Genomic DNA, 22,343 nt, shown 5'->3' on the forward strand with positions numbered 1-22,343 from the left:
GGACACATTAAACATCGTTAAGCCAGTGAAGCGATTCATTTGTCAGCAGAATGCTAGAGGCTTGCGTAGTAAGCTCAGCACTCTTTTCCTTGAGAGTCTCGCATTCTCATCCCACGTTATTGTGTTCACGGAGACCTGGTTAAAGCCGGACATCCTTAGTTCCGAAGTTTTGGCAGGTCGGTACACAATTTTTAGAAATGACCGTTCGTCTCGACGTGGAGGTGGGGTCCTTATTGCAGTGGACTCAAATTTCACGTCGGAACATTTCATGGTCCAGGTTCAACAAGACCTGGAATTCCTGTGCGTAAAACTGATTCTCCCAGGCTTTTCCATTTTCATTACTTGCTCGTATATTCCACCTTCCTCGGATATCTTAATATACGAGCATCACCTGACCGCTTTAAAAACTGTTTCTTCCTCGCTATCAGATAAAGACCATATGATAGTTCTTGGTGATTTTAATTTGCCAGGTGCTGTTTGGTCTTCGGTAAACGAGTCTAATAACCTTGTGCCCATGTCACGACATGACTTTATCGACGGCTTGCTAGACCTATCCCTGTCTCAAGTCAACCATGTGAAAAATTCCTTAGGTCGATTGCTTGATCTGTGCTTTGTCTCGGATCCGACCATAGCGTTGTTAACCCGAGCCCTTCCGCTCAGTATACCTGAAGACTCCTACCATCCTACATTCGAAGTGTCAGTCGATATTGGCCCTACTGTATTGGATCGAATGAGTAGGCTATCTGAACGTGTCCGCTGCTTTCGTAAAGCCGAGTTTACGAAGCTTAATAACCTTATTAGGGATTTTGATTGGTCCGCTCTGTACTTGTGCACTGACGTTATGAAAGGCACACACATTTTTTACAATGTACTTGACACATTTTTTGATTCTTGTGTCCCACTTTCTTGTCCGGTTATATCTGGAAATCCTCCTTGGTTTACCAAGGAGTTATCCAGTCTAAAAAATTTAAAATCAAGACTTTATAAAAAATTTCGAGAAGTTGGTTCTCCCTCTTCTCTTTCTCACTATGTAATAGCTCCGTCAAATTTCTCCGTTCTTAACGCTCAATGCTATAAGAACTACCTATCTCGATGCAGGATACGATTTTCACAGGACCCTAAACAGTTTTACAGCTTCGTAAATAGTAAGCGTAGAACGTCCGTACATCCATCCTCGTTATCTTTTCTCAATATGTCAGCAAACAATGATCAGGCAATTGCCGATCTTTTTGCCAAATTTTTCCAAACAACGTATTCTCATGAAAGCTACTCTGGTCAGCCGTATCCATACAGTTTACCAAGGTCGAATGGCATCTTCAGCCCCTTGTTAAATGAAAGCTCACTGCTTCATGATCTTCGACTAGTTAAGCCGGTGTTTTCACCAGGTCCCGACGGAGTTCCCGGCTGTGTACTCAGGTACTGTTCCGACGCTCTGTTCTCGCTCGCACACTCTGCCGCGTTCAGTGCGCGAGCAACCCCTAGCGGAGGAGATATAGAATATGAATGGAACATGTACAATCTACATGTTAGATGTAGAATAGACATTGTATATGTAGATGTAGATATCAGATGTAGCAAAAAAATGTAAAATGTAAAATTTTTTTTTTTTTCTAAAATTCTAAAAAATCATAAGCTCAAAAATGTATATACTGACTGAGTACGGGTATAAATAGAGTCGTGTCCCCAGAAACGACTCACACGTTCCTTCTCGTTTGTTCTCTTATTGCAATGTTTGCTTCGTGTTTGCTGGCAAAATATGTGAAATTGATATCCTTTTCTAGGTGGGTCGAAACATACCAGTAATACAAGCAAAAACTTCGGATACTTTTCCAGTATATACCGACCTTTTTGTTTGTTATTTAAATGCAGAGGAAGCAAAGGGTTTGTGGGAGCTTTGTTCTAAGTTTCCCAATACATTTCATTCGAAGGGGGATAATTCACCAATATTGTCAAGAATGCGATTCCAGCAACGGATGATATATTGGTGTATAAGAAGCCGTACAGGTATGGGTTCAAACAAAGGGAGGAAATAAAAAACCAAGTGGAAGAATTACTAGAACAGAAGGTAATCAGACACAGCCATTCTCCTTGGAGCGCACCAATATAGCTGGTTAAAAAAAAAATGGATTTGTCTGGGAAGCAAAAATGGAGGCTTGTGGTAGATTTTAGAAAAGTAAATGAAAAGACAATACGACAAGACATGTTAGGAAAGGCAACATATTTTTCGGTGCTAGATCTAGCTAGTGGATACCATCAGATTGAAATGAGGGAACAAGATGTGCCAAAACTGCCTTTACAACTGAAAGTGGTAATTTCGAATATGTTAGAATGCCATTTGGGTTAACCAATGCCCCGGCGACCTTTCGGAGGGTACTGAACAATATGATGGGAAAAATATGGAAAAATATGCCTGGTATACATGGATGATATAATCGTGTACTCACCATCTCTTCAGAGCCACATTCAGGATCTCCGCATAGTGTTCCAGAAGCTTAGTGAAGCAAGATTTAAATTAAAAACCGATAAAACAGACTTTTTGAGGAAGGAAATTGAATATTTAGGGCATGTAGTGACAGAAGACGGGGTTCAGCCAAACCCTAAGAAAATTGAATCAATTAAGCGATTCCCGATGCCGAAGACAGCAAAATAACTAAAATCTTGCTTGGGATTAGCAGGTTATTATAGGAAGCTTATAAAAGATTTTGCAAGGATTACAAAGCCACTAACAAAGAGATTAAAAAGGAAACAAAAAATAAAGATAGATGACGAATATGTCAGAACCTTTGAATATTCTAAGACTCTCTTGTGTAATGACCCTATGTTCAGATATCCAGACTTTACAAAGACATTTATATTGACCACGGATGCTAGTAATTTTTCTATAGGAGCCGTGTTGTCCCAAGGGGCAATGGGCGCTGATAGACCCATAGCGTTTGCAAGCAGAACGCTGAAATATGCCGAAGCGAATTATTTAACTGTAGAGATAGTTACAGATCATTGACCGTTAACATGGCTTATGGGATTTAAGGAACCGAATTCTAAGCTGGTCAGGTGAAAGCTACAGCTATTGGAAGCTACCACAGCTACCACGTTACAGATATAGTTGTAAGCAACATAATTTACGTAGCTGAGAAGCCGATTAATGATTTTAATATAGAGATCATATTTGAAATGGGACCCACGTCTAAGCGTACAGTGAAGATACCGTTCAAGTATAAATTGAGACGGGTAATCATAGAGCCGGCATTTGATAAGGAAGGAATGGCTAGACTTTTGAAAGAGCTAGTTAAACCTCATAGGACTTAGGCGATATACGCTTCTGACGATATATTTGAAATAATTCAGGACGCATACATGGACTACTTTAGTCAGGCCAAGTTGTATAGAGTTCTGAGATGTTGACTAGGTTGGAGGAAATACAAGAACGGGATGACCAAGCTAATGAGATCGCGAAGTATCACACCACGAGGAATCATAGGGAAATATATGAAACCTTTTGGCGCATGAGGCGACATGTCTACTTTCCGTATATGAAAAACAAGATAGCACAAATTATGAATGTGTTCAAAAAACAGAGACGCCAGAAAGGCCACTAGACATAGTACACACGGATTTGTATTCAGTTAATAAGCAGTATGTAATGACCATAATTGACAAGTTTTCAAAGTATGCTGTAGGTTACACGATTCCCGCTAGGGACACATTAAACATCGTTAAGCCAGTGAAGCGATTCATTTGTCAGCAGAATGCTAGAGGCTTGCGTAGTAAGCTCAGCACTCTTTTCCTTGAGAGTCTCGCATTCTCATCCCACGTTATTGTGTTCACCGAGACCTGGTTAAAGCCGGACATCCTTAGTTCCGAAGTTTTGGCAGGTCGGTACACAATTTTTAGAAATGACCGTTCGTCTCGACGTGGAGGTGGGGTCCTTATTGCAGTGGACTCAAATTTCACGTCGGAACATTTCATGGTCCAGGTTCAACAAGACCTGGAATTCCTGTGCGTAAAACTGATTCTCCCAGGCTTTTCCATTTTCATTACTTGCTCGTATATTCCACCTTCCTCGGATATCTTAATATACGAGCATCACCTGACCGCTTTAAAAACTGTTTCTTCCTCGCTATCAGATAAAGACCATATGATAGTTCTTGGTGATTTTAATTTGCCAGGTGCTGTTTGGTCTTCGGTAAACGAGTCTAATAACCTTGTGCCCATGTCACGACATGACTTTATCGACGGCTTGCTAGACCTATCCCTGTCTCAAGTCAACCATGTGAAAAATTCCTTAGGTCGATTGCTTGATCTGTGCTTTGTCTCGGATCCGACCATAGCGTTGTTAACCCGAGCCCTTCCGCTCAGTATACCTGAAGACTCCTACCATCCTACATTCGAAGTGTCAGTCGATATTGGCCCTACTGTATTGGATCGAATGAGTAGGCTATCTGAACGTGTCCGCTGCTTTCGTAAAGCCGAGTTTACGAAGCTTAATAACCTTATTAGGGATTTTGATTGGTCCGCTCTGTACTTGTGCACTGACGTTATGAAAGGCACACACATTTTTTACAATGTACTTGACACATTTTTTGATTCTTGTGTCCCACTTTCTTGTCCGGTTATATCTGGAAATCCTCCTTGGTTTACCAAGGAGTTATCCAGTCTAAAAAATTTAAAATCAAGGCTTTATAAAAAATTTCGAGAAGTTGGTTCTCCCTCTTCTCTTTCTCACTATGTAATAGCTCGGTCAAATTTCTCCGTTCTTAACGCTCAATGCTATAAGAACTACCTATCTCGATGCAGGATACGATTTTCACAGGACCCTAAACAGTTTTACAGCTTCGTAAATAGTAAGCGTAGAACGTCCGTACATCCATCCTCGTTATCTTTTCTCAATATGTCAGCAAACAATGATCAGGCAATTGCCGATCTTTTTGCCAAATTTTTCCAAACAACGTATTCTCATGAAAGCTACTCTGGTCAGCCGTATCCATACAGTTTACCAAGGTCGAATGGCATCTTCAGCCCCTTGTTAAATGAAAGCTCACTGCTTCATGATCTTCGACTAGTTAAGCCGGTGTTTTCACCAGGTCCCGACGGAGTTCCCGGCTGTGTACTCAGGTACTGTTCCGACGCTCTGTGTGGACCCTTGCTTAAACTATTCACCCTATTCATTAACTCTTCATGCTTCCCCCCCATCTGGAAGGAATCTTTTATTATTCCGCTCCATAAGAAAGGTAGCAAGTCTGATGCAAATAATTATAGGGGTATATCTAAGTTATCCGCTATTCCTAAAATGTTTGAAAAAATTTTAACTCCGCACTTGCAACATCTCTGCAAATCACTTATATCTCCGTCCCAGCACGGATTTATAAGGCGACGATCAACAACCACAAACTTATTAGAGTTTACCTCTTTTATCATTAAAGGCTTTCAAAGTAACTTGCAGACGGATGTCATTTACACTGATTTTAGTAAAGCATTTGATTCTGTAAACCATTCCCTTTTAGCACAAAAACTTGACCTTTTAGGGTTTCCGCCTAATCTTTTGAGATGGATTTCTAGCTACCTTTGTTCTAGGTCTCAAAGAGTCCTTTTCAAAAACTCCTTCTCTTCACCTGTTAAGGTTACTTCTGGAGTACCACAGGGCAGCCATCTAGGCCCCCTACTATTCACACTCTTTATTAATGATCTGCCTTCAGTATTAACAAACTCTCGAGTACTCATGTATGCGGATGATGTTAAACTTTGTGTCCAGTATAAGGACATTTCATTTCACTCTCGCTTGCAATCCGATCTCAATAACTTTCAATCATGGTGTTGTGCAAATATGTTAAACCTAAATGCCTCGAAATGCAAAGTAATGACATTTCATCGCTCCAGCCCCCTATTGGCTCCTTATAGCCTCTGCGGTGGTTCTCTTGAGAGAATTACCTTGGTTGATGATCTTGGTGTTAAATTAGACCCAAAGTTGAAGTTTTCTGAACACATTTCTACCATGGTAAATAAGGCCATGGGTGTGCTTGGGTTTATAAAGAGGTGGTCAAAGGAATTTGACGACCCCTATATAACGAAGACTCTCTATATCTCGCTTGTTCGTCCGATTTTAGAATACGGTTCTTGTGTATGGTGCCCCCAGTACAAAGTACACCAGGACCGTATAGAATCAGTCCAGAAAAACTTTTTACTTTTTGCTCTGCGTGGCCTTAACTGGGATGCAGGTGTGAGACTGCCATCTTATCCTCGTAGATTGCTTTTAATAAACCTTTCAACCTTAGTTAGTCGTAGAAAAATGCTTGGTGTGATTTTTATGCACAACCTGATCAAGGGTGATGTAGATAGCCCTGACTTGTTGAGCCGCATAAACTTTACGATTCCTAGTAGATCTACTAGAAACTTCATTCCTCTTTTCCTTCCGCTTTGTAGATCGAATTATTCCTTGCACGAACCATTTAGGGTACTTTGCTCGGACTTCAATTCCCTTTACCACATAATATCAACTACTAATTCCCTTCCTCTTCTTAAATCACTAATACTAACATACCTTTCCCGTAATTAGTTATATTTTTTAGCTATCTTTGCATGCTTAGCTCTTTGAGTTGTGTTTAGCTCCTCGAATTTTAGTCTAACATTATCTTTCCTGCATGCTCGCGATCGGTTCGGTAACACGCGTCGCACGTCATGCGGCAGCGCCCCTCGGTCGGTTGGGCGGGAGGAGGGCTGCGTTTCTGCCTGGGTTCCGCGCGTAACAGGCTTCGGCTTGGTGTCGCATGGGCCACTTGATGGTGCAGTCATTGCATATCAACGTCCAGACAATACCGAAGAAAATAGTTTGTGATCAAGGGGCAGAGTATGCTTCAAATGTCTTCAACGATTTTTGCAAGCAATATGGAATTGAATTGCATGTGACGTCATTTCAGCAATCATCCAGCAATTCAAATGTTAAAAAGTACATGAAGTTAGAATGTGACCATGATGAAATGATGGACGAAGTATTTATTACCGATAATAATTTCATACATTCAGCCACTATGTTAACACCTTTTGAGTATGAGCATACTATTCTCAGGTAGAACACATAGCTTTGAGGGAGAAGTAGTGTTCAATGATGAACATGAGTATTTGAGGAAGTTAAACTTGTACCAAAAAGAAGTGGTCAGCAAGGTAAAGGAGAGTATTAACAGTCAGAAAACGGCCAAGATTGAAAAATTGAATGAGGAAAGGCAGGAGTCAATAGAGGTTGAGGAAATGACATAATATATAGAAAAGAAAATAGGAGAAATAAGTTGACACCTAGATTCATAACCCAAAGGGTAGATGAGGATAAGAGAATAACCTTAGTTACGAAAAGGAAACAGAATATACAAAAATCAAAAATAAAAAAAAAAAAAAAGAACTAGAAAGCAATAAGTTTGCAATTACGACATTACAGATTGGTCGTAAGTCATGGACAGATATTCGGAAGTTATAACCGGAAGAAGCCGTGGCGAAGATGGACCTCGGATAAGCAAGGGTCGTTAAGAACTATGAGAAAAATATTGGACAGATCAGAGAAGCTTTAGATGCCACGGAAGACATACAATTTTTAGGAGAAATTATGGGCATTCTAAGTGCAAAGTTAAATGAGTTAGAGGGAAGGCTAAGTACACTAATGCAGAAAAGCAGGTCAAGGAGAGGAATCTTTAATGGATTAGGAAGCGTAATTAAGGTAGTAACAGGAAACATGGATGATGGAGATGCGCAAGAAATAGACGGTAGAATTAAAAGTATAAACAATAAAACTGAAATCATGGAAGAGGAGATTGTAGGACAGGAACATTTAAATCATGAAATACTAAACAGATTCAAAAACATTACCGAAAACATTAATAGAGAGCAGGAAGAAATTAAAAGTTTTATTAATAACTACAAAAGCAACGTTTTCGGAAAACTAACACAGGAGCATAACGAGATTCATCTTCCCGCTAGGAACGTTTTCTAGCGCATGTGCCGAAATGGGTGCGAGGAACGACGGTGCAGTGACCGCTGCTGTAAACAGTGTGGCTTTCCTAAAGCGGAAAGCACCAGCGTTATTTGAACGGATGAAGCAGTTAAAAGTTGTCTTGGAGAACGCTTCCGAGGAGCTGCACGGCACTTTTGAAACCGTGCACAGTGAACTCGAGAGGCTGGACTTCGACGAGATAGGGAGTGAACTCGTCGATGACTTTGAAGAGCTGTTTGTGACGCTCAATGAGATCATTCTCTCAGAGATCACTAAGCGGTCCATTCGTGTGCGATTTTGGAGCCAATTGGACTGAACGACAGAAGCCAATGGCAATCGAAGCATCCGTTTCTTGTGCTGGCTGTTCATGGTGGAGCAGGGGACGAGGAATCCTATTCGAAGTTAAAAGGCGGCCTCGATTGCATCAACACCGATGGACTTGCGTCGGATCTGGTTCCTGCTCAACCTACGACCTCGTTTACGGACCTTGAAGCATTGTGGGTTCCCTGCAAACGTTTCGTTCCGGCCGATGTTCATCCGAACGAGCGCCCGCTCTCTGCTGGCGGACGTAACTCTGGGCATCGCACTGGACCTCAAGCTGTGCGTGAGGGCAGAAGTTGCTAATCCCTCAGTCTTAATTTCAGAGAGCCATGCTGATCTGGACACATCACTTCCAGTGCTTGGTTTGAATGCGTTATTCTTTGTTGCCTCTTCTTCTTCTGTCGCCGAGCATCACATGACTGGCTCTAGTTCAACCGATTTGGTGTAGAACAACGCGTTGCTTCCTTGCAGCGAATCTACAGGTCTGGATGGAAGAAAGAACGGCCCCATCAACAACAAGCTTTGTCTGCTGGACCCTGTATGCTGTTGAAAGAAGTTTTTTAAAGACCCGTGCTTTTCAACGGGGGGAGTATGTTTGGTTACGCAGCCAAATAGTGGACAAATACATTGCTTATAGCCAGTAGTGCAGCAGTGGAGTAAATCCTTATTATTGTTCGTTGCCCACTGTACTAAATTGTCATCTACCTACAAACTTATGCACTTAGGGTGGAGATGAAGATGAATCACTGCTCTGACTACTAGGAAGAGTTATGGGGGGGCCTATTCTTCTTCTTAGCCTTGTAATCTTTCACAACCAAGTGCTCCTGCCGAAATTTGGCAGAGAAAATGGTTTCAAAATAAGTTAGGGAGAAGTTTATCTTAAAGGAAGCTATTGAAGCTTTGAATAAAAGAAATTACATCATTAGATGTGAGACCCGTGACCCGGTGACCCGTGAGACAAAAACTTGCCTCTTTGGGGAGACTCCCAGCAATGTTTTTGTCACCACGATCGTACTGCTGTTTAGTGCCGACGGTCACATCCTTTAAGCCCTGGCTGAGAGCCGTACTGCTGTATAATGCCGACGGTCTTATCCTTTAAGCCCTTTCGCGTCTGCCTCAAAAACATGACAATGTCATTCTCAACCGCTCGGCATGCCTCACAACTGTAGAGCAGGCCATATAATCAAAAGATAGCATCACCCACGAGGCCCGAAAATACAGGGCACTGTAATTAGCCTGGTCGTCCGGGGATTTGCCGGGTTTATGCAGCATGACAACCTGCGCGGCTTTCCATGCTTTGGGGAAATGTCCCAACCTGAGCGTTGTATTCAGTATTTGTAACAGGAACTCTGAGTGAAAGCACTTTTGCTACTCTGTTATTTTGGTTTTCCTTTCCTGAGGCCTTTTTGTCTTTGAGCAAGCGTATATCCGTCTTTAGTTCCTGGAGCGTGATTGGGGCCACCGGGAGCTCCATTTGTGGATTTCATCCAGCTTAGCAGCAACTAGGCTTGATCTCCTCGCTCTGGCCGTCCTGAATGGTCTCAGACTTGAGCTTGGCCAGCTTCTTCCTCAGCCTGTGGGCTACACTCCTGAATAGTCTATCTACCCGGGGGATGATTGGTGCGAAAGAATTCTTTCCTAAGGCTTTTTTTAGAAGCAGTAGTCCTTCAACTTTACTCGACGTCACGCTTCTGTGCCTTGGTGACCTTGTGGGACAGCAGCTGCAGCAGCCTCGCAGACCTTGGCCATAAATAAGTCAATGGTCCCTTCCACTTCCTTGGTGGTCCTCAGCTCCGTGTTTAGGTCCAGGGAGCCTTACAGAATTTCTCTGAACAGGGCTGTGTTTTTTTCAGTTGTGACGCCCAGCCCAGCAGCACCAAGCGTCACAATAACAGCAGCATATTCCTCATTATCATTTCATTACAGTTAACATTTATAAACATTTACCTAGATACATAAGAGAAAAATCCATGAACATATATAAACATATAAACATTTACCTAGATACATAAGAGAAAAAATCCATGAAGATTTAAATCTACGCGCCAACAATGGGACCAGCGATCCTAACAAACGGCCACACTCCAACATTCAAATCCGCGCGCCAACAGTGTGACCAGCGATCATCACAAACGGCCACACTCCAACATTCAAATCCACGCGCCAACAGTGAGCCCAGCCCTCAGAACCAAACGGCCACACTAGCAGCTGATCGTGACAACGCGCTAGTGCCAAAGAAGGGAGCCAACAGCTGACTTTTGGCAGCCACGCCAGAGCCATCAGCACCATTCCATTCTTGGACTGCCAAGGGTTGATTCAATCCCCAAGGCTTTTGGTAAGCATTGATTGCTGTGGTTCTCAGAGCGCACGATTCCTCTAGAACCCAACTCTCCCTGCTATATACCGTCCATTCCATTGGAATGCATTGGTCACCGTGTTAGAGCGTACGATTCCTCTACCCGGTGATCTTTGCTGTTTTCTTCGCATTCCTCGTCGGAGTGCATTGTCCTCCGGTTTTCCCCTCCCTACTCAGAGCGCATTTTCCTCTTTCTCCACAATCTTCTCCTCGGAGCGCATTGTCCTCCGCAACGCCTTCTCTCTCGGAGCGCATTATCCTCCGTAACGAACACTTCTCTCTCGGAGCGCATTATCCTCCGCAACGAACACGTCTCTCGGAGCGCATTATCCTCCGCAACTCTTCTCTCTCGGAGCGCATTATCCTCCGCAACTCGTCTCTCTCGGAGCGCATTATCCTCCGCAACGAACACGTCCCACGGAGCGCATTATCCTCCACAACGAACACGTCTCTCGGAGCGCATTATCCTCCGCAACTCCGCTCCCTCGGAGCGCATTATCCTCCACGGCCGTTCCGCACCAGGTCCGACCTGCACGCTGCGAGTAGCCACGTGCGGCCCTGACGACCCTGAAGGAAGACCTCGAGACCGAGCCAGTGATCCTCCAGAGAACCATATTCGACTCTGTATGCTTAAGTCAATAAAAATAACCACCTACTTTTGTCCTCTCACTTGTGTCGCCTTATTCTTGAACCAGGAGACCTTCTCTTTCAGCTACCACATCCAGAGATCAAATAAATTTCTGTGAACCCCGGCGCGGCGAGCATACCCCGGCCGAAGTGCCGTCACAGTGGCACCCGAGCAGGTTGTGGTAGCATAGAATTGGGATCTCATTGATGGTCAAGATGGCAAGAGTGGGGATTAATCAGGCAACAAAAGCGGAACTGATCAATTACTGCGAGGAGTTTGGGCTGGAAAAACTGAAGGGATAGAAATATTGCGGATGCAACTCTTGCAATTCTCAGAAAGGAATTCATGGAAAGGCTGGAACAGCTCGGAACAACCCAAACGAGAGGCAGGAGCCCAAAACAACAATCACCAAGACCACAAACCAAACCAACGATGGAGGAACCACAAGGAAGAACCACAGCGGACAAAAAACCACTATTTCCGAAACAGATTCGGAAAGGATCACCAGAGGCAGTAGCCATAATCGACAAGATACGAAAATGGGACCTCACATTCGCAGGGAATGGAGAGCTGCTAGAATTCCTCAGCCGAATGGAGGAATTAGCAGAAACATATGGGATCGAAGCGGATCATATGGTATTCGCAATGCCAGTAATTCTGGAAAAAAGTGCATTGGACTGGTGGCACACAAAACCAGGCCCCGTCACGGCATGGGAGGACGTCAAAAGAGAGCTGATGGAAAACTTCATGTCACCCCAATATCACGAAGAACTAGGGAAACTCGTATCGGAACGAAAACAAGCAGAAACGGAGACCATACGAGAATTCGTGCAGGACCTGAGGAAGTTAATGAGATTCGGGACATACACCGAGAGCGAAAAACTGGACATGGTTTACCGAAAATGTAGGCTGCCGATAAAGCTCTACGTGAAAAGGAGAGAATTCCAAACGCTATCGGAATTGATCATCACAGCGGAGGAATTTGAGAAACTAGAAAGGGAGGCAGGCCTGTCAAAAACAACAAATGCGCAGCAGTATAACCAGACACCCTGGCAACGACCACAATGGAGACAATCAAAATGCCACCGATGCGGACAAATAGGACACGAAGCCAGAGGATGCACCAGGGAGCCAGTATTGTACTGTTGGACCTGCAATAGAGCAGGTGTACGGACGATAGACCCTCGAAGGAATAAGCAACATAACATCTCAAAGAATATTCCTAAAAGACGATAGACCAATCAAGCAGCGGTACTATCCAAGGAACCCAGCGCAAATGGAAATCATCAACAAAGAGATAAACGAGCTAAAACGCCAGAACCTGATTGAACCGTCACGAAGCCCATACAGCTCACCGATAGTTTTGGTAAAAAAGAAGTCGGGAGATTGGAGACTCTGCATCGACTACAGACTGCTAAATGAAAAAACCGAGAAGGACGCATACCCCGTACCCCGGATGGACTTCATACTAAACCAACTTAGAGAGGCGAACTTCATTAGCACGCTGGATCTAAAATCAGGATACTGGCAAATTCCGATGGAGAGGCAGAGCCGACAGTACACAGCCTTCACAGCTCCCGGGCGAGGCTTGTACCAATGGAAGGTAATGCCATTCGGACTAACCACAGCACCAGCAACGTTCCAAAGGGCATTAGATTCCGTCATCGGACCAGACATGGAACCATTCGCCTTCGCATACCTGGACGATATAATCGTAATCGGGCGAACAAAAGCAGAGCACATGCAGAAACTCCAGGAGGTATTGGATCGCTTAAGGAAAGCGAATCTACGCATCAATGCAGCAAAATGCCACTTTTTCCAACAGAAGTTAAAATATCTAGGACACATGGTGAGCGAGGAAGGAATACACACAGACCCGGACAAAGTAGCAGCCATAAAGGAACTGGTTGCACCAACGACACTAAAGCAACTACACAGTTTCCTGGGGCTAGCATAATGTTACCGAAGGTTCGTACCAACCTTCAGAGAAAGGGCGAAGCCACTGCAAGACCTTCTGAAAAAAGGGCAGCGATTCGCATGGGGAGAAGCCCAGCGCGTTCAACGATCTTCAACATTGTCTGAAGGAGGCACCCATCCTGACCTGCCCAGATTTCAGGAAAACATTCATCTTGCAAACAGACGCAAGGGACTGCGGATTAAGAGCCGTGTTGACGCAGGAGGATGCAGACGGGGAACATGTAATTAGCTACGCAAGCCGCAAGCTAAAAAATGAAGAAACGAAGTACTCTGCCACAGAAAAGGATTGCCTCGCCATCTACTGGGGAATACATAAAATGAGGATGTACCTCGAAGCCTACCAGTTCGTGGTGATAACAGACCACCTAGCCCTAAAATGGTTAAATTCCATTGAAAGTCCATCCGGCCGAGTAGCAAGATGAGCGTTGGGATTACAACCATTTACATTCGAAATTCGGTATCGAAAGGGAAAGCTAAACGCAGTGGCGGACGTAGTCAGAAAACTACACGATAAAACACAACCGCTTATACCGGCACATACCAAGCCAAACGGATGAGGACGACCAACCCTGGAAGCTGTGCGTGCCAAAACAAGAAAGGCATAGGGTACTAACGGAAAATCATACGAACCCAACAGCGGGCCACCTAGGGATACGACGCACAAAAGTAAAGGTCCAACAACGATATTTTTGGCCAGGGATAAACAGAGATGTAACGAAATTCATCCGCGCATGTGAAAGCTGCCAAAAATTCAAGATATCGCAACAAGCAGCGGCAGGAAAAATGCTCACAAAAACCGCGGATGCCTCGTGGGAAACAATATGCGTCGATTTCGTAGGACCCCTACCGAAAACATCACACGGGAACACAGTACTCATCGTATTCATCGACAAATTTTCTAAATGGGTAGAGGTTACCCCAGCGAGGAAAGCGACCGCCGATATATTCATAAAAGCGTTCCGGGAGAAAATATTAGCACGAGGAGGAACACCAAAGCAGCTGATCTCAGACAACGGCGGGCAGTTCACAAGCAGAAAAACCAAACAGGTAAGTAATGCAGCTATGGGGAATTACGCAGCGATTCACGGCACCATACACGCCATACACGCAAACTATGATAGCACAGTACGCCGGGGGAAAACATAATAAGTGGGACGAACTCCTGCCGGAGTTAACACTCGCGATCAACAGCAGTCGATCAGAATCAACAGGATTCACACCAGCATACTTATTATTCGGACGGGACTACGTCTACCAGGAAATCTATTCGATGACGTAACACTAGGATCAGGACTTACCGAACTAACAACACAAGAAAGGGCAGAAGCGCAACACAGCGCGGAAGCATTAGCCAGAGAGAACATGGAAGAAGCAGCAGCAAATCAGATGAGACATTACAACTTAAGACGAAGAGACTGGAGACCAAAGATAAGGGACATAGTGTGGGTCACAAACTCACCCGCTCTCGAAGAAAATAGACAAAATAACAGCAAAACTCGAACCAAAATACAACGGTCCTTGTAAGGTCCTCGAACTCTTGTCCCCAGTTATAGTAACAGTCAAAAACACCGCTACTAACAAAAAAAGTCGAGCGCACGTATCGCATCTAAAACCCGCAAGCAAAGAAGAGCAAGAAACAGGCACAATAACGACACCTCTCTTTCTTTGCAGAACCATGGATAAATTCGACAAGAGCGCACGCAAGTTCAAGAAGCAGATGGAGGAAACCAAGGCGAAACAACGCAAGGTACAAGTGGTAGCAGCGCCACCGCAACTAGGAGGAAGGATGAGGGTGTCCAGCACCAAAGTAGTGGATCAGCTGGTCACGACAAGTCGAGCTGGCAGAAATCGACGAGGATATCTTGGGCCTCGGAGGACCACCAGAGAGACGAGAACTAGAAGCACAGGGGCCCGACCAAACACCAACCACGTCAACGCAAGCCCAAACGCCACGACGAACAGCGGACACACAGACACCCAGCCGGGCAACAACACGGCCTCAACCAGCAAACACAAAGGCCGCCATACCCAGCGACTGGGGAGTACCCCCAGGGTGTGAGCTTAGCCAGAAACAAGTGACGACCGTCCAACGAGCGATAGACGACCGGAAGAATCACACCCAAAGGAGATTCAAGCTATGGAGCGAAGAGACACCAGACAGGGCATGCTGGGTCAAAATCGGGAGGTCGGGCGACGTACGACTCGGCGACTGGTTCAACGCAGCGGGGACATCCGGACGACCTACCCTAGAAGGGGAGTGTGACGCCCAGCCCAGCAGCACCAAGCGTCACAATAACAGCAGCATATTCCTCATTATCATTTCATTACAGTTAACATTTATAAACATTTACCTAGATGCATAAGAGAAAAAAACCATGAAGATTTAGTTAATTAAACATAAAACAAAACAAAAAAAAGACCTCACGACGTTTTAATTTACGCTCCAACAATGGGACCAGCGATCCTAACAAACGGCCACACTCCAACATTCAAATCCGCGCGCCAACAGTGTGACCAGCGATCATCACAAACGGCCACACTCCAACATTCAAATCCACGCGCCAACAGTGAGCCCAGCCCTCAGAACCAAACGGCCACACTAGCAGCTGATCGTGACAACGCGCTAGTGCCAAAGAAGGGAGCCAACAGCTGACTTTTGGCAGCCACGCCAGAGCCATCAGCACCATTCCATTCTTGGACTGCCAAGGGTTGATTCAATCCCCAAGGCTTTTGGTAAGCATTGATTGCTGTGGTTCTCAGAGCGCACGATTCCTCTAGAACCCAACTCTCCCTGCTATATACCGTCCATTCCATTGGAATGCATTGGTCACCGTGTTAGAGCGTACGATTCCTCTACCCGGTGATCTTTGCTGTTTTCTTCGCATTCCTCGTCGGAGTGCATTGTCCTCCGGTTTTCCCCTCCCTACTCAGAGCGCATTTTCCTCTGTCTCCCCAATTTTCTCCACGGAGCGCATTGTCCTCCGCAACGTCTTCTCTCTCGGAGCGCATTATCCTCCGTAACGAACACTTCTCCCTGGAGCGCATTATCCTCCGCAACGAACACGTCTCTGGAGCGCATTATCCTCCCAACTCTCTCTCTCGAGCGCATTATCCTCCCAACTCGTCTCTCTGGGCCTTATCCTCCAACAACACGCCACGAGCGCATTATCCTCCACAACGACACGTCTCTCGGAGCGCATTATCCCCCAACTCCCTCCCTCGGAGCGCATTATCCTCCACGGCCGTTCCGCACCAGGTCCGACCTGCACGCTGCGAGTAGCCACGTGCGGCCCTGACGACCCTGAAGGAAGACCTCGAGACCGAGCCAGTGATCCTCCAGAGAACCATATTCGACTCTGTATGCTTAAGTCAATAAAAATAACCACCTACTTTTGTCCTCTCACTTGTGTCGCCTTATTCTTGAACCAGGAGACCTTCTCTTTCAGCTACCACATCCAGAGATCAAATAAATTTCTGTGAACCCCGGCGCGGCGAGCATACCCCGGCCGAAGTGCCCTTATCGCCCTTCTAGCCCTTTGTGGTATATTTCCTTGGCTCTGCGGTGCAATATTCACGGTCGATTAGCGATTTCTGAGCATCATAATGTAGATTTTACATGATCTGTCGAGCAGCAGAGGTCGTCAACTGTGTTGGCATTGCAATTGGGGGCACCTGTCCAGTGATACCCTGAGCACCTACTACAGGTCGCTTCAGGCAGTTGTTTTTTGTGTGATCGAACTCAATTTTAAGGGCCTCCTTGTTGTTTGGGGCCTGGGAAAGGTCAATGAACCAAACGTTTTGATTTGGAGTATCCCGCCTGATGCTTGTCCAGATATGAGGAGTGCCATCCGATCGCATTGGTTTTTGAGCGACCTTGATATTCGTCTGCATCGCCAACGGAACCCAATTCAGAATTTTCATCCATACGCAAAGTTTGAAATATTCGAACTTGTTAAAAATTTTCAGAGAGAGTATTTTGTATTTTTTAGAGGTTGAAAACGAATTAAAAAAGTTTTTGAAACAAAAAAAAATAAAACGAGAAGGAACGTGTGAGTCGCTTCTGGGGACGCGACTCTACTTATACCCGTACTCACTCAGTATATACATTTTTGAGCTAATGATTTTTTTATTAGAATTTTAGAATTGAAACAAAAATGTTACATTTTTTTGCTACATCTGATATCTTCATCAAAAATGTATATTCTACATCTAACATGTAGATTCTACATGTACCATTTTGATTCTACATCTTCTCCGCTAGAGGGAGCTCGCGTACATAACGAGGCAGAGTGTGCGAGCGGGAAAAAAGAAAGAGAATGAGCAGTGTGTCTCTGGCTGAAGTAGGCGAGGAAAGCAACTGAAAATTAATTTCTTCCTTCTGGCTATAATTATGATCCGATCTGATTCAGCAATTCAGAATAATTCGGAAATCTCATAGATATAGTCATTCTCTACAATACTGCGTTTTTAGTTTAATTGTATCTTTAAAATTGTGCCTGCCACAGATTTTCGTCCTTTGCGGTGGCGGAAGGGGGCGGGGCGAAATTTTGAAATACACTTGTAGCAGTGTGATATCACATGAGTCTGGAAACCAAATTTGGTTGCCCTAGCTCTTATAGTCTTTGAGATCTAGACAATCATCAAGATAGACAGACAGACAGACATGGCTATAACGACTCTGCTATTGATGCTGATCAAGAATATATATTCGTTATGGGGTCGGAAACGTATCCTTCTCTGCGTTACACACATCCACTTTTACCACAAACTCTTTTTGAGTACGAGTATAAAAATAATTCAAATATAATGGCTCTGGTGGATGAGTCATGACGGGCAATTTTACTTTTCTACCAGCGCAGCATATGCCGGTAATTTCCGATTGAAATTTTAATGCATTGCAATGCTGGCATACGACAGACAATGAACCGATATCGACGCAACGAAGATCTTGGTAGGCGATTCAAGTCTACTGGTCGAATTTGATGTGGTAATTGTGCAGCGTTACTTTTGCACGTTCCTCTTGCTTTAGACGTGTACGTCGTCCAAGGTTTGATCGTCTAATAGCAGGCATATTATAACTCAATTGATGAATAATATCTGGAGTTTAAACCTAATCTTCGACTATGACAATTGGCTCTTCGCCTAATTCCATAAAAGAAATAAATACAAAATCACTTTATTCGCGATCGAGGGTTGGTTTTTCCAAAATTTTCTTTCGTAGAAACATTCTCTTAGCAAATACGAACAACTGAACAAAATTTGAGCCAAATCGGCCCAGCCTTCCTAAAAATCAATTTTTTTCGCGATCGATGATTTTTCCCAGCCGTTCTCACGTGATGATGCACTATACATTCTTATCTCTGCATTTTTATACCCGTACTCAAAAAAGAGTTAAGGGGTGTATTAGATTTGTGGTTTTTTTTTTTTTTTTGTATTCATATATTTTACTTTAAACTTTAGCGTGGCTTACAACTAGTAACAATAACAATAACAGTAAGGGGTGACGGACTGGGGGGTGATGGGGGGGTAGGGGTCGTGCGTCGAGCGGTACTGCCGCAAGGCATTGCTTCGCCGCCGCGAGGACACCTACTCCGTCCGTTACTTCCGCCTTCTCTCCAGGGACCTAAGCGTTCTCATCACGCTAGAGGCGAATACCGCGGCCGCTTCCCAAACTCTAGGCTCAGCCAGCATCAGCGGCACCAGAGTTTCAGCGCTTATTTTTGCACCAGAACGTGCCACTCTCTGGACACCAATCCTTCGTCTCGTGGCCGAAGCGCTTGAGATAGCTGCGGAAACAGCCGTGCCCGCTCAGAGCCTGGGTGAGGTAGAAGTCTACCTGCCCGTGCTTCCGCTCCACCCAGCACGCTATGCGCGGGATGAGGGTGTGCGTCCAGCGCCCTTTTTGTGAGCTGTCCCACCTTGCCTGCCAGTTCTCCAAGATGCTCCTCCTGGCGGCAACCTTCAGCTCGGCCACGGTGTGGGCCGCTTCTCTGTCGTGAGTGGCGTCGTGTATATCCTTCCTCTCCTGCATCGAGCGCTACAAAGCGGCGCGGAAAGAGCTGAAGAACACCATCAGGGACAGCAAACTTCCTCAGGCTGTGCGACGCAGCCGAAGCAGATCCCTGGGGATGCGCCTACAAAATGGTTGTGAAGAGGCTCAACGCGGGCGGCAAAGCCCCAACTGATCCCGTGGTACTGGAGGGGATAGTCAGCGCCCTGTTCCCGCGAGGACAACAGGTTGAGAGCTTTCCACGGCCCGAGATTGGCCTAGACGAGATCTCCGAGGTCATGGTAGAGGAGGTACGACAGGCGGGCAGACACCTTAAGCCCAAAAAGGCACCGGGCCCTGATGCGATTCTCAACAGAGCGTTGAAGCTGGCACTATCGCTGCTTCCGATGGAAGTTGCTGGGCTGGGGTCTAGGCGCGAAGTGCCCTTGGCACGTTGCAGTAGCCTTCTGGCGCGGAGGCACGTTCTTCGGAGTTCTGCAATCCCCTCCACCAGAACACCTTCCACTGCGGCAGCCAGTCTGTTCGCCCTCTCGTTGGCTCCTTCCGTCTCGGTTGCCGTGAAGCTCTCCAGAGCGCCTACAAAGGACTGCGTCCTCAGGGTGTCCTGCCGGTACGCCTTCCTCTGACGGGGTGGAGTCCCACCCCCTCGCCGGGGCATGCCTACCGAACACTCGATGGCCTCGTGGTCGCTGGCGGTGTAGACATCGCTGATTCTCCATCGGGCGTGGCGTGCCAGCGAGCTGCTGGCGTACGTTAGGTCGATTACCGACCCCGCGCCTGCCCTGTTGAAGGTCTGCTGGGACCCTTCGTTGAGCAGGACTACATCCAGGGAGGCGAAAGCCTCCAGCACCGTGCAGCCTCTGGCATTTGTTCGGGAGGACCCCTATTCCTGGGCCCAGGCGTTGAAATCGCCCCCGACCACGACGTTGCTCCGTCCTCGCAGGTCGCTACTCAGCTCATCCAGTATCCGGCTGAGTGTTTCCAGCGAGAGACTAGGTGCCAAGTAGCAGCTATATAGCCAGATCCCGCCTACACTCGCACGGACGAATCCTTCTGCCGACTTGGTGTCGCGCATCTGTGGCGCCTCCGCTCCGCAGAGCCACAGGGCCGCTTTGCCAGAGCGGTCCGTGGCCCATTCACTGCTGCTGCCCACCCTATAAGGTTCGCTGAGGATACCCACCTCAGAACCCAGTTTGCGCACCGTCTGCGCCAGGAGATCCTGCGCAGCTCTGCAGTGATTCAAGTTGACTTGAATCACCTGCATTTTGGTCTGGAGTTTCCGACCCCGCTGCTTGAGGCTGGGCAGCTTCTGATGCCTGCCTGGTGCCTGACCTCCTTCTTTCCAGCTGCTGAGCAGATGAAGCACGATGGCTCATTGCTGCACTCGGCTGCCTTGTGCCCCTACTCTCCGCATTTGATGCAGCAGCCGCTCCTATCCACAGTGCTCTTGCAGTTACCCGCAATGTGCCCGGCTTCCAGGCATCGGTAGCACCTTGGGAGACCTTCTCTCTCCCGGATCCTGCAGACGGTCCAACCGATCCGCACCTCACCGCGCTGTAGGACGGCTTTGCCCAAGGAGAAAGGCAAGCTGACCACTGCCAACTGTGACTCTGCGTAGCTGCGGCGCAGGCTCCGCACTCTTACTCGTCCCTCCTTCATTCCAAATTGGCTCGCAATAGCGGCGCAGATCTCACGCTCCGTCGCGAGGGAGTCGAGATCGCGTATCTCCAGCACTACCACCTTGTTATCCTCCGTCATGGCACGCACTGACGCTACATCGCCGAGGACCCGCGCGATGCTCTCCTTCATGGCCTCAGCGCTCTCCGCACTATCTTTGGCCACCTCCAGCAGAAGATTGCCGTTGATGGTACGGCGTACCTTGTTGACGCAGCTTCCCAGGTCCGACAGCTGCTTGTCCTCCCTCCTAGTCACCATGGCCAGTACCTCGCTGTATGAATTGCCGCCTGCCTGCACCACGATCGCGTCTGGGCGTGCGCGGCGTGCAGACCTCGGCTTTTTGGCTACCACGTTCCATCCGCTCTCCGGGTTCTCTGGGCTCTCGTGGGGTTCCTAGCAACGCTGTGAGTCGCGTCCTCTTCTTGAGGCTCCATTTGGGCCTTTCTTCGGGTCCTCCTGTGTGCTAGGGCGCCTTTCCGCTGCTCAGCCTTCGCCACGGCTCCGTCTGCGCTGCGGCCTCCTTGGTCCAGACTTTCGTCGTCTGCTGCTCCTTATCAGCGCTCTGTGTGCTCTGTGAGCATTTCGGGCACATGAATTCGGCGTTGTGGCCTTCCTGCCTGCCGCCTTCGCCCTTTGCGGCTGCTCACCTCGTCTCGAGGATGCTCGAGTGAAGCACCTTCATGCGCACAAATGTCGCCCTCGTGAGGATGGTGATGTGGCGCGAAGCCTTGTCCATCATTTTGGTGGTCACCTCCTGCAATAGTTCCCCCAACTCCACGAGGTTTCCAAGGCAGGGTCTCCCTAGGGTCCGGGTCCGTGCTCAGTCCCGCTGCTGGAGTTGACGTGGGTGCTGGCGAACGGATGAGGAGCTGCCCGCAAAAGGGTTTGCTGCTTCCATCTCTTCTGCTTCTTGGTCTGCACTACGTGGCTCCCGCGCTGGCCACAGATTTCCCCTTGGCTTCACGATGGGGGATATACCGCCCCTCCCCGGTCCCCGACGTCCCGTTGACCGGGACATCGCCTGAGCGGGGGATCGGAGGTTGGTCGGGTCCTTGACCTTTTCCCACGTGCCACCTGTGCTGCCTGGCTAAGCCTCAAAGTATGCACTTCCTTAATTGCCTCGCGCTCAGCCTGGGGGTATGCAATGCTTTTGCGTGTTCTGCAACTTTCTTGCACCCTGACAGCTACTGCCTGCTACGGTGGAGTCGTAGCCGATGGTTGCCAGCTGGTAGATTTGTGCACTACCCAGCACTATCGATCGCAGTCAGCTGTTTGGCGAGTCGGCGATGAAGAGGAAAGCAAAATTGAGAACAAAAAGGAGAGAGCGTGGAACAGTGTTGAGTGTCCCCTCCGCCCCTCCTCCTAGGATGGAGCACCGCACATGGTGCTCACATGTAGAATC

At 46.9% G+C, this 22,343-nt stretch overlaps 1 protein-coding gene across 10 annotated transcripts in view; it reads right to left on the reverse strand.

Annotated features, from left to right (window-relative positions):
- Positions 1 to 22,343, reverse strand: part of LOC111073210 (piezo-type mechanosensitive ion channel component) — a 164,414-nt gene that overhangs the window by 117,339 nt on the left and 24,732 nt on the right. The gene's annotated exons all lie outside the window — the stretch shown is intronic.

Source organism: Drosophila obscura, unplaced genomic scaffold (assembly GCF_018151105.1).
Source record: "Drosophila obscura isolate BZ-5 IFL unplaced genomic scaffold, ASM1815110v1 contig_109, whole genome shotgun sequence".
Classification (NCBI taxonomy): domain Eukaryota; kingdom Metazoa; phylum Arthropoda; class Insecta; order Diptera; family Drosophilidae; genus Drosophila; species Drosophila obscura.